Genomic DNA, 12,918 nt, shown 5'->3' with positions numbered 1-12,918 from the left:
CAGCTTCCCCTTTGACCTTCTACCATGCTGTGACACTGCACAAAAAACTCTAACCAGAACTTGAGCAGATGCTCACACTATGCCCCTTGAGCTTTCTAATGTGCAGAAGCATGAGCTAAGTAAACCTTTTTTAAATCCAAGTATACCTTGAAGATATTGGGGGTTCAGTTGCATACTACCGCAATAAAGCAAACATCACAATAAAGCAGTTCACACAATTTTTTTGGTTTCTCAGTGCATATAAAAGTTATATTTACACTGTACTGATTATTGTGTACAATAGTATTATTATTGTCTAAAAAAATGTACGTACTAAGAAAAGAAAAATAGCTCAGAGCTGTCTCAGCAATGTGAGGTATGCAAAATTTATTAGGCCCGGACAGAAGTGAATACTGGCTTCCGCCACGCCTTTCCACGCCTAAGGGCAATTGTTAAAGGCATTTTGTTCTTTATTAGCTGCCTCACGCATTATCTTTATGTTCCTGGAATTTGTGATACAAGGAAGAAAGCATAGCCAGTCAATACCTTAAGTTTTTTAAATATAAATTCTTGGTAAACAAGATCTGCCTCCCCTCCTTTCCTTAAAAACCTACTCTGACTGCTGCTAATTGGAGTGTATATTCAAGGCAACTTGAATCTAAGCTCCTAAGTGGCCATTCTCAAGCACTGAGCCCAAATAAACTCTATACTTAATACTATTCTCTGAATTTTCTTAAAGTTGGCAACACCTTAATTAAAAAATACTTTATTGATCATGCTTATGAACATGATCAAATGAGAATCAACTTTCCCGTGTATGTGGGGAACATATGCAACTAGTAACGCAGAAAGAGGGAAATGGGAAGAGGAAGAAAAGAGGGACAGACATGGAACAAATGAGAGAGAAGGAAAGGGAAGCCAGAAGTATATCAAGGATGACAGAAAATAAGAAGCGGATAAGATTCAAATGAAAAAGAAAGGAAAACCTCGACACCCTCCAACAGGTCTCTCTGAATCTGGACCACCGGCTCCAAGCCATGGTCAGAAATCTCCCAGCCTGCTGTGCGCCGCGCGACCGGCTGACATCGGCTTCCCGGATCAGCTCAGGGCGCGGTAATGTGACGTCACCTGAAAGGGAGCACTTCCGGTCTCGTGCCGCCGTCCCAGGACCCTCAGGGAGAGCCGGCAGCCTTCCAGGCGGACAGGTGAGGTACAGCTTCCCGAGCTCAGGGTGACTGCCCAAAGGAAAGATGGGTGGGCAGGCACGCGGGATCTGGTGCCCCTTCTCTATGGTTCCTCGCAGAGCACCTGTTGCCCTGGGCCAGATGGCCCGTAGCAGCGAAAATAATACTGTTCTGACAGCTCGCGAGTTCGGAGCAACTTGGCGTGGGAGTCTCTTGAGCTGCAGGCTGGGCAGTCGCTCACCCGAGCGCGGGAATGCAGCATTTGAACCCCTAAGTGCAGCCCACCTATAGGGAGTCTTATGGTGCCCCCGTGGAGGAGTAGAGGCCAAAAGGTTGAGCAACTGGCCGGGAAGAAGTGTGGAGGGGTCAAACTCTGGGCCGGGAATGTTCTTTGCCCCTGGCGTTTAGTGCTCACGCCGCCTTTTATTCACGCTGAAGACCTTAAACGTAAACTCTCACCCTTGGGTCTTAGTTTGGTTTTGTTCCCCACGCAAGACAGGATAGAGATCGGAACACTTTATTCCTTAATTCGTGTCTTCCCTCACAAGTAGTTCCTGGACACCTGCTTTGTGTCCTGTGTACCAAACACAAGAGTTGATAGTCCTGCCCGGGCGCGGTGGCTCACACCTGTAATCCCAGCACTTTGGGACGCCGAGGCGAGTGGATCACTATGTCAAGAGATCGAGACCATCTTGACTAACATGGTGAAACCCCATCTCTACTAAAAATACAAAAATAAATAAATAAATTAGCTGGGCGTGGTGGCGGGCGCCTGTAGTCCCAGCTACTCGGGAGGCTGAGGCAGGAGAAAGGCGTGAACCCGGGAGGTGGAGCTTGCAGTGAGCCGAGATGGTGCCACTGCACTCTAGCCTGGGCGACACAGTGAGACTCCGTCTCAAAAAAAAAAAAAAAAAGAGTTGATAGTCCTTTACTTGAAAGAACAAATCTGTATGGAGAAAGAGCTACAACCAAAAGAAACCCAGAAGATTTAGAAGCATCTCCAGAATGTTTATTCTCAAAAGCTGTTTTTTAATTAAACTTCTTTCTGAAATTATACGTAGGAGTGTCTCTTGTGTGTTCCCCCATTTTTCCACCTAAAGGTTAAAGACTTGGAAACCTGCTAAGGCCCCTGTTTCCAGCATGTAGCATTCTAGGGGACAATCAAGGCAACACAATGAGTGCCCATCTAAAATTTTATATTTTAATATTTTGCTTTTTGATAACCTAATGCCTTCAGACTGGAGGACCTTTTTCTTTTTTTAAAAAAAAAATTTTTTATTATACTTTAAGTTCTAGGGTACACGTGCACAACATGCAGGTTTGTTACATATGTATACATGTGCCATGTTGGCGTGCTGCACCCATTAACTCGTCATTTACATTAGGTATATCTCCTAATGCTATCCCTCCCCCCTCCCCCCACCCCACAGCAGGCCCCGGTGTGTGATGTTCCCCTTCCTGTGTCCAAGTGTTCTCATTGTTCAGTTCCCACCTATGAGTGAGAACTTGCGGTGTTTGGTTTTTTGTCCTTGCGATAGTTTGCTGAGAATGATGGTTTCCAGCTTCATCCATGTGCCTGCAAAGGACATGAACTCATCATTTTTTATGGCTGCATAGTATTCCATGGTGTATGTGTGCCAATTTTCTTAATCCAGTCTATAATTGTTGGACATTTGGATTGGTTCCAAGTCTTTGCTATTGTGCGTAGTGCTGCAATAAACATACATGTGCATGTGTCTTTATAGCAGCATGATTTATGGTCCTTTGGGTATATACTCAGGAATGGGATTGCTGGGTCAAATGGTATTTTTAGTTCTAGATCCCTGAGGAGTCGCCACACTGTCTTCCACAATGGTTGAGCTAGTTTACAGTCCCACCAGCAGTGTAAAAGTGTTCCTGTTTCTCCACATCCTCTCCAGCACCTGTTGTTTCCTGACTTTTTAATGATCGCCATTCTAACTGGTGTGAGATGATGTCTCATTGTAGTTTTGATTTGCATTTCTCTGATGGCCAGTGATGATGAGCATTTTTTCATGTGTCTGTTGGCTGCATAAATGTCTTCTTTTGAGAAGTGTCTGTTCATATCCTTCACCCACTTGTTGATGGGGTTGTTTGTTTTTTTCTTGTAAATTTGTTTGAGTTCATTGTAGATTCTGGATATTAGCCCTTTGTCAGATGAGTAAATTGCAGAAATTTTCTCCCATTCTGTAGGTTGCCTGTTCACTCTGGTGGTAGTTTCTTTTGCTGTGCAGAAACTGTTTAGTTAAATTAGATCACATTTGTCAATTTTGGCTTTTGTTGCCATTGCTGTTGGTGTTTAAGACATGAAGTCCTTGTCCATGCCTATGTCCTGAATGGTATTGCCTAGGTTTTTTTCTAGGGTTTTTATGGTTTTAGGTCTAACATTTAAGTCTTTAATCCATCTTGAATTAATTTTTGTATAAGGTGTAAGGAAGGGATCCAGTTTCAGCTTTCTACATATGGCAAGCCAGTTTTCCCAGCACCATTTGTGAAATAGGGAATCCTTTCCCCATTTCTTGTTTTTGTCAGGTTTGTCAAAAATCAGATGATTGTAGATGTGTGGTATTATTTCTGAGGGCTCTGTTCTGTTCCATTGGTCTATATCTCTGTTTTGGTACCAGTAGCATGCTGTTTTGGTTACTGTAGCCTTTTATAGTTTGAAGTCAGGTAGCATGATGCCTCCAGCTTTGTTCTTTTGGCTTAGGATTGACTTGGCAATGTGGGCTCTTTTTTGGTTCCATATGAACTTTAAAGTAGTTGTCTCCAATTCTGTGAAGAAAGTCATTGGTAGCTTGATGGGGATGGCATTGAATCTATAAATTACCTTGGGCAGTATGGCCGTTTTCACGATATTGATTCTTCCTATCCATGAGCATGGAATGTTCTTCCGTTTGTTTGTGTCCTCTTTTATTTCGTTGAGCAGTGGTTTGCAGTTCTCCTTGAAGAGGTCCTTCACATCCCTTGGAAGTTGGATTCCTAGGTATTTTATTCTCTTTGAAGCAATTGTGAATGGGAGTTCACTCATGATTTGACTCTCTGTTATTGGTGTGTAAGAATGCTTGTGATTTTTGCACATTGATTTTGTATCCTGAGACTTTGCTGAAGTTGCTTATCAGCTTAAGGAGATTTTGGGCTGAGATGATGGGGTTTTCTAAATTTACAATCATGTCATCTGCAAACAGGGACAATTTGACTTCCTCTTTTCCTAATTGAATACCCTTTATTTCTTTCTCCTGCCTGATTGCCCTGGCCAGAACTTCCAACACTATGTTGAATAGGAGTGGTGAGAGAGGGCATCCCTATCTTGTGCCAGTTTTCAAAGGGAATGCTTTCAGTTTTTGTCCATTCAGTATGATATTTGCTGTAGGTTTGTCATAAATACCTCTTATTATTTTGAGATACGTCCCACCAATATCTAATTTATTGAGAGTTTTTAGCATGAAGGGCTGTTGAATCTTGTTGAAGGCCTTTTCTGCATCTGTTGAGATAATCATGTGGTTTTTGTCTTTGGTTCTGTTTATATGCTGGATTACATTTATTGATTTGTGAGGACTTTTTTCTTCTAAAGTTTTTCTAAACATTTAAACATTTTCTAAAATGTTGCTCTACTTTCAGTATTTTCTCCCTTGTAGTATTACCATAATGTATTAAGATTAAGCACTTAATTCTGAAGTCACTTTAAGTATACCTCAACCAAAGGGAAGTTAGTATACTATTTCTAGTGAGTGTATTTAATATACGTAAGTAGTTTGTACACTTGTGAAATTCTTGGCATTAATTGATGTCCAGAAGCTGAAAGCTGCTCTCTGGCACATTAAAAAAAAATTGTGTGTGTAATTACAAGAAAGTTTGATGTCATAGTTGCAAAGGAGTTGTGCAAAACAAATTGCCTTCTTCCAGTAAAGATAATTCAGCAAGTTCATCTTGAGTGTAGTGTGTGCTTTAGTTTTTAATATGTCCTCAGCAGTAGTCGTAGATTTTATCTTCATCATTTAAGCTTTATTTTCTAGCCCACTTGCACAGATTTAAGAAGAATCTCACTGGGGTTAATGTGCAGTCATTCAGATAGCAAATATAGCAAAAGTAGGTGAAATGTAAAAGTCATTAAAAAAAGAATTGTGAAATTGCTCATCTCACAACCACATCAAGCAGGAGCAAAGACAACTATACAGAATCTTGGTGTAACATATACTCATTACCACTTGGACTTTCTCCTACAGTATTTTGCAGTTTGTTTTTTGGATTCTTTAGTGTTATATAATATTTCAAAGTAATATGTGACTGGGTCTCACTCTGCCGCCAGGCTGGAGTGCAGTGGCATGATCTCAGCTCACTGCAACCTCCGACTCCCTGGTTCAAGTAATTCTTCTGCCTCAGCCTCCTGAGTAGCTGGGATTACAGGCACGTGTCACCAAGCCTAGCTTTTTTTTTTTTTTTTTTTTTGTATTTTTAGTAGAGACGGGATTTCATGATGTTGGCCAGGATGGGCTCGATCTCCTGACCTTGTGATCCACCTGCCTCAGCCTCCTAAAGTGCTGGGATTACAGATGTGAGCCACCACGCCCGGTGGTCTTTTCCTTTATGGCTCATGTTTACTATTACCTTGTTTAAGAAACCTTTGGCCACCCTAAGCTCAAAAAGGTATGTTCCAGTGTCATCTTTTGGAAGCTTTATTGTTCACTTTTCACCTTTAGATCTGTAATATACCTAGTACTATATTTTGTCTATGGTGTGAGGAAGGAGTCATGATTCATTTATTTTCCACATGGATATCCAGTTGAACCAGCATCATTTATTTGAAAGACCTTCTTTTCCTTACTCCTCTGCAAGAACACCATTGTCATAAATGATGAAGATATATGTTTGGATTTGTTTTTGGATTTCCTGTTCTTGTCCACTGTTTTGTCTATTTTGTCTTTAATAATGGTATATTTTTATTAAACCTGGATATAGGGTAAAGCCCTCCAACTTTGTGATTGTTCTTCAAACTTGTCTTAGCTATTCCTTTTTTTTCAGACAGAGTCTTGCTCTGTCACCCAGGCTGGAGTGCAGTGGCACAATCTCCCCTCACTGCAAGCTCCGCCTCCCAGGTTCAAGCGATTCTCCTGCCTCAGCCTCCTGAGTAGCTGGGACTACAGACACCCACCACCATGCCCTGCTAATTTTTTGTATTTTTAGTGGAGACGGGGTTTCACCGTGTTAGCCAGGATGGTCTCAATCTCTTGACCTCGTGATCCACCCGCCTCTGCCTCCCAAAGTGCTAGGATTAAAGGCGTGAGCCACCGCGCCCGGCCTTGTCTTGTTATTCTTGACTTTTTGCACTTCCACGTACATATTAGAATTAGCTTAACAATTTCCATTTTTTTAAAAAGGAAAGGGAAAAAAACCTGATTTGGATTGGAATTTTACAAATCTAAGGATTAATTTGGAGTTTATACTAGTGAGTCTTCCAGTTCATGAATACGGTTTGTCCCCTTGTTATTTAATTTCTCTCAGTAATATCCAGCAAACCATATAGCTTTCTGTGTAGAGGTCTTGCACATCATTTGTTAGATTTATTCCTAAGTATTTGATTTTTTTGATGCTGTTATAAGTGGTCTTTTTAAGTTTTATTTTCAAATTGTTTGTTGCTGGTATATAGAAATATATTTGATTTTCATATATTGACCTTTTAGCTAATGACCATGTTGCATTCACTTATTAATTGAAATAGTATATGTAAGGGTTTTTTTTTGCATTTTCTATGTATGTCATCATGTTTGTGAATAATCACACTTTCTTCCTATCCAATCTAAATACATTTATATCTTTTTTTGGTTTCTTATTGCATTGGCTGAGACCTCAAGTATAGAAGTGTTGATAGCAGACCTCCATATCTTGATCCCAAACTCAGAGAGGGTTTCAATATTTTACCCTTAGTAAACATTTACTGAAGATTTTTAATACTTGTATTATTTGAAAAAATATGTATTTCATATTTATATTTTATAAAAGATTTCTTTATTTCTCACTTTTTAAGAATTTTTTCATGACTATTGGATTTTATGAAATATTTTCTGTATCAATTGAGATGACTATATAAGTTTTCTTTACTCTGTTAGTGTGGTAACTTAAACTGATTAAATTTTGAATATTTAAACAACTTTTCATTTCTGGTATATACGCAATTTAATTGTCATCTATTACCCTTTTATATAGCACTAGATTTGGTCTGCTAATATTTTGAATAGTTTTTGCATCTATCTCAACCTTAATTATAATGTACATTTTAAACTAAAAATTACAAAGAATTGCTGATTTCATAAAATGAGTTGGGAGGTGTCCCTCTTTTTCTATTCTGTGGACAACTGTATGTAAAACTGGTATTATTCCTTTCTCAGGTGTTAATTTCATCTGGACCAAGAATTTTATCTTAAAATATAAGTTTATTAAGAGTCTTCTAGTCTTTTTTCTTTTTGTATCTGTTGGATTTGGTTTTTTTGTTTGTTTGTTTGTTTGTTTAGGAATTTGCCCATGTCAAGTTTATTGGTATACATTTCTTCATAATATTTGTTTATTATTTTTTGATGTCTGTAGAATCTGGAGTGATATCCTTTTTTCACTTCTGATATTGATTGATTGTGCCATCTCTTTTCTTGAGAAGTCAAGGGTTTACTTATTTATAGGTGTTTTCAAAGTAAAAACTTTTGGGTTTGCTAATCCTCTCTAATGTAAACAATTTTTCCTATTTCATTAATATCTACTCTTCATTATTATCTTTTTTCTATTTTCTTTATTTGGATTCATTTATTTTTTTTTCTAATTCCTTAGGCCAAATGGTTAAGTCCTTTATTTGCAGCCTTGTTTTCTAATACATGCATTTCAAAACTTTGAATTTTCCTGCATTCATATCTTTATCTGCATTTCATATATTTTGTGTCATATTTTCTATTCTCTATTGCTTCTCTGCTTTCTGCTTATTTCTATATTAATTATTTTCTATATTTTATTAATTTGTTATACAGTCTTGTAAATTCTTTCAGTGGTTACGGATTTTTTTTAACATTTTTAAAAAGTTTTTCTGGCTTTTCTAATTGTTCTCAATGGAAGATTATTTGGGATATACAGATCACCAGCATGTTTATGTTGGCTTCTAGGCCAATTTTAAAAAATGACTAAAGTAAAACTTCTGATACCAATTAAAAATTTTGTATTTCTGCCCTGGGCCTTTAAAAGTCAAACCTGCACTTGACCAGTCACCATATATTTTCCAAGTAGGTTTAATATTAGTGCCTAGGAATAGCACTAATGAAGGTTCAGACACATGCAAAGTATATGCTCTGCTCTGTGTCATTGTGGCACAATAACAGAGTCCACAAAATTGTCCACATTTAATATTATTACATTTAAAGTTTTTGGCATTTGAGGAAGTTCTGCTGTGTGGCATTGTGGGACAATAACATAGTCCACAAAGTTGTCCACATTTGATAATATTAAGTATAAAGTTTTTGGCATTTGAGGAAGTTTTAGAAGCTTCCTGTTCATCTTACATATGTAATAAATAATGTAAGTTGTGATTAGATATTGTTGGTACTTTAACTTTGAAAGAAAACCATCTTATTACCTCTTTTTCAAGTTTTATTGAAAGACTTTCTGGACATTTAATTGAAAACTATTTGGACATTGCAACACAAACCTTAAAAAAATTGTTATCATCTACAGTTCTTACATGAATAAAGCAATATTCTTACCAAGTAGCCAAAGTAAAATGCAGACATTTTACTGTTTGCTGAAGCTGATTAAGATGTATTATTTATAACTCCACTTTCAAATATTTTATTTATTAGTACATTCTTACTGTTCTCAATGGCTAACTTTATAATAAATAAATATTATAAGTATTTAACTACATAGAATCACTTAATGTATATTAAGTATATATTTAAACATATAAATAAATCAGCCCATGATGTTTGTATTATAAATAGTATAACAAATATTATAAATTTGAACCTCTAAAATTTATACTAGTCAAATTATCTAGGTTTGTATGAGATTTAATTGGAAAAAAACCCTCTTACCAAATAAAATTAGAAGCCCATTAAGCAAATTAAAACCTATATTTAAGAAAATAGGCTTGCGTAAGTTGCACAGATTGTATCCACACTTGGTTTTTATCCAGCACAAGTCTTACTGCTTATGAAACTTGATTTTATTAAAGATTGCTTATGGGCTGAGACTGAAGGCGTGCCATTATCCTTTACCAGTATGTAATTACAATGTACTCTCCTTTGTTAATCTGACAGTTATTTGCAGAACTGAACTACCTTGGATTCTTAGGTAGGGAAGAGTTTTAATTCTCATGCCTCAGATTTTCCACTGCTGCTTTTACATGGGTGTGTGAGATTCAGAAATATTAGAGTGAAGCAAAATAAAAGATGCTTTATAAATACATGGAATTAGGTGCCTACAGGGGAAGCTATACAGCAGCTAGCCAGCATTTTAATTCCATGTTTCTCAGCTTATTTTATTTGAGGTGTTAGAGTTGTACTTTTTTGTTTTCCAGTGTTTGCAGACTGAGCTTGATTTTCATATCTACTTGAATTCTCACTAATTTTGTGGCTAATCAAGCTCCCACTGTGTCATTTACTTGAAGTTAAGTATTGATATTTATGATTTGAATATATTTAACAACTTTATAGTTAATAACTTTAAATTCTCTTCTGGTGAAAGTATTCAGTTTGGCCAGTGTCTTCTCAGTCAGTGCTCTAATTTAATATAGTGTTTACTGCTAAATCTAATATTGTTTCTAACACATTATAAAGGTCAGAACTCACATAAATATACTGTAGTTTGTGATAGTTTTGGAGAATGGGCTACAGTGGCATTTATTAGTGAAGTAAAAAATCAGTCCATAAGAAAATATGAAGTGATACTTTATTTAGTCCATATATTTTTAGTGGACAGTGGTCTCCACTTTCTAAGTGGGGATTTTTCATTTTTCTAAGTATTCTTAAGAGAATCAGTTTTGGACTTTTGGTTAAACATAGAGGTTAGAATAAATATGTTTATTTCCTCCTAAATTCACTAAATTGACAGAATAAACAATAAAGGAATAAACAAAGAGAATGGAAGAGGCAATATAGCATCAGGCTAGAGAAGTGAAATTTTAGAAATGTTAGAAAAGAAATGCATAAATTATAACCAACTTAGCAGAGCAGTTTTGATGGAACATAATATTTGATCATTATATTGAGTTACAATTTATTTAATTATTCCTTAATATCGAGTCATATATATAATTTTTTTAGTGTCTGATAATGGGTTATCATAATTAAGCATTCGTCTGTCAATGACCATTTAGTTTTTTCAGCTTTTCACTGTTATAATTAGCATTCCATGCATCAGTCTTAAAATATTTTAGGTTTTTTTCAGAATTGAATGACTGAATCAAAGTTTATACCTTTTATGAGTATTGATCCATGCTGCCAGATTGCTTTGCAAAGCCATTTTTATTATTACCATCAATGTGTGGAATTTCCCATTTCACTACAACCTAGCCAGCATTGCATTTGCCTTAGGGATGTTCAATCTGGGCAGGGACACATAGCCCTTGCATCAGTTGCTTGTCTGTGGTGCTGTGGGAAAGTGTGGCAGGACATGACAGATTTTACCAGGTGAAGCTTAGCTGTGTGCCTTTACCACTGCCACCTTATAATAAAGACAGATGCTGTGAGTTTAGAGGAAGAGGTGATTTCCTTTGTTTACCTGGGGTGCTCAAGGAAGGCTTCATGTAACAAGTAGAATTTGAGCTGTGTATAATGAGGGAAAGATTTATAAAGAAAAATTTGCACAGACACATGAGAAATATATCAGTCTGGATCAAACCAGAAGACAGAAGCCACATAGTAACTAAAATTGTTAGTTTAACTTAAAGAATTATTAGGGTACGATAAGAGAAAAACTATGAAGTCACTCTATAAGGAGAACTCCAAAAGGTACCCTAGGACTGAGGAAAAGTACCCAACGAAGGATGGAATTGAAATGAGGTTCAGACCTCATTGAAAGTGTGGCTACAGCCCATTGGATGGTAGAAAAATTTGCTGGGTTGTCTGAGCTAACGCTGGTGCACAATCACAGTGTGAGCAGGTGAGTTAAGAATGGTAGGAGAGCATGCAAAGGGAATCAGGGCAGTGCTGCAGGGCCACAGTAACAACCCTTGGGGTGCAAGTGAGTTGAGGTTGGCTAGTTAGTAGAAGGAGTTGGAGCACCATTTTAGATACCACCGGAATTGCAAGTTGGAGAGGCCTCCCTGTGTAGCAGTCTAGAGCACTGCTCTGTACAGCTTGGGGCAGGACAATATACCAAGCTGCTGTGTGGAACAAAGGTCAGGTGGCTGGCTGGCCAAGCTGGTGCATATGGTTTGAGGAGAGGGGCCAGGGAGTAGCCACCTGGTCTGGGGCTCCTGGCTATAGTGCTGCCGCTGCCTGAGTAGACAGCTGGAGAAAGAAAGCACACAGCCGCTAGCCAGATGCTGGAGAAAGCTTTCCCCTGCAGGCACCTAGTACTACAGCAGTGTTTCTTTTCAGCCTTGGCATTATTGACCTTCAGGGCTGGATAATTATTTGTTGTGGGAGCTGTCCTGTGTATTGTAGGATATTTAGCGGTATCCTTGGCCAATATTCACTGTATCCCAGTAGTTCCCCAAGTTGTGACAATGGAAAATATCTCCAAATATTGCTATATGTCCTCTGAGGGCAAATTGTCTCTAGTTGTGAACCACCGCGATAGAGAAATCTCACAGCAGTGGGACAGTGGCGGGGTAAAATATAAGCTCTCCAGAAACCTGCTGAGAAAATTCCTTCCTTCCCTTTCCAGTGCACTCTATTGACAGAGCTTAGCATCATGTCATACTGGCAAACGAAAAATATTTGAAAGGCCCAGATCCACTTTGCCAGATAAGACAATGAAGGATGAATTTGGAGTAGAGAGGTAATAAACTGATAGCTGTACAAAGTGCAGTTATGGGGTTAAATATGGTTGGAGAATTAAATATGAGCAAAGTTATAGAAGCAGAAAAGCATAAGGGCACTAGGGAAATTCAAAGACAAGAATACTAAAGTGCAAGGCTGATGTAAAGTGGTAAGAGGAGAATGAGCTAGAAGGGCCCTTTGAATCTTAACTCTGGAGTGCTTTGAGTGAGTGGAAGAGAGGGGAAGAGAAAGACAGAAAGACCAATGAAGGTTTGAGATTTGGTGCTGTCTGTAGATGAGGAAGGCAGAGGCAGAGGTGGAGGAGTGATAGAAATAATTGGGGCCTACATTTTTGCACATAACTAATTACTCAGGAAATGGTTCATGATAGTATATCCTGGGTTTTTTTCCACCTATCCATTTCATAATTTAATGTAGTGCTTTAATACATAAAATATGCTTATTGGGGCTGCATGTGATGGCTCATGCCTGTAATCCCAGCACTTTGGGAGGCCGAGGTGGGTGGATTATCTGAGATCAGGGATTCAAGACTGGCCTGGCCAACATGGCAAAACCCCATCTCTACTAAAAATACAAAAATTAGCCAGGTGTGGTGGTACGTGCCTGTAGTCCCAGCTACTCAGGAGGCTGAGGCAGGAGAATTGCTTGAACCTGGGAGGCAGAGTTTGCAGTGAGCCAAGGTCATGCCACTGAACTCCAGCCTGGGCAACATATATATATAAATATATATATATAAACATATATATATAAATATATATATA

The 12,918-nt window shown here is 38.0% G+C and overlaps 1 protein-coding gene across 5 annotated transcripts in view; it reads left to right on the top strand.

The window, feature by feature from the left end:
- The first annotated feature begins 1,119 nt into the window (after positions 1 to 1,119).
- The window catches only part of LDAH (lipid droplet associated hydrolase), a 130,699-nt gene continuing 118,900 nt past the window's right edge, over positions 1,120 to 12,918 (top strand). For 4 of the 5 annotated variants that reach the window (XR_004251275.2, XR_004251273.2, XR_009209340.1 and 1 more), the window contains exon 1: positions 1,138 to 1,184. The gene's annotated coding sequence lies outside the window, so the exon portion shown is untranslated. Of the gene's footprint in view, positions 1,185 to 12,918 lie in introns of all 5 variants that reach the window. The other variant, XM_032172343.2, reaches the window with a different exon arrangement.

The sequence above is a fragment of the Hylobates moloch genome, unplaced genomic scaffold, assembly GCF_009828535.3.
Source record: "Hylobates moloch isolate HMO894 unplaced genomic scaffold, HMol_V3 SCAFFOLD_13, whole genome shotgun sequence".
Classification (NCBI taxonomy): domain Eukaryota; kingdom Metazoa; phylum Chordata; class Mammalia; order Primates; family Hylobatidae; genus Hylobates; species Hylobates moloch.
The sequence above is the reverse complement of the archived record's forward strand: the minus strand, read 5'-3'. Positions and strand labels throughout refer to the sequence as shown.